Genomic DNA, 462 nt, shown 5'->3' with positions numbered 1-462 from the left:
GAAAAGAAATGAGGGAAATTTCTTTAAACTCACATTACTTAGTAATATTTAAAAATCCAAGAGATCGATCTCAAATAGCTCATTTAGATAGACAATTATATCCATCAAAATCGAAATTTTTTCTAGAAAGTTTTGAAGATGCAACATCTAAACCATATTCCTATTTATTACTAGATTTAAAAAGTGATACGGATGAGTCATTACGCATGCGTACAGGTTTGTTTCCAGGAGATACTTATTACGTGTATCAACCGCGATAATTTCATTTTAGTTAATGATATCAATCACTCAACATGTCTGCTGTCGTTATAGATTTCGAGGGGTTTCAATTACCTTCAGGGGGCTATATCGTGAAGGAACTTGCTTTTCAGGCCGTAAATAGTAATTCCTTCGTCGGTAATTTTCATTTTCTTCCCCCTGTTCTTTCGAAGATCTTACTTATCATCAAAAATTTCAATATAA

Source organism: Parasteatoda tepidariorum, chromosome 8, assembly GCF_043381705.1.
Source record: "Parasteatoda tepidariorum isolate YZ-2023 chromosome 8, CAS_Ptep_4.0, whole genome shotgun sequence".
Classification (NCBI taxonomy): domain Eukaryota; kingdom Metazoa; phylum Arthropoda; class Arachnida; order Araneae; family Theridiidae; genus Parasteatoda; species Parasteatoda tepidariorum.
This window is presented reverse-complemented; position numbering follows the sequence as displayed.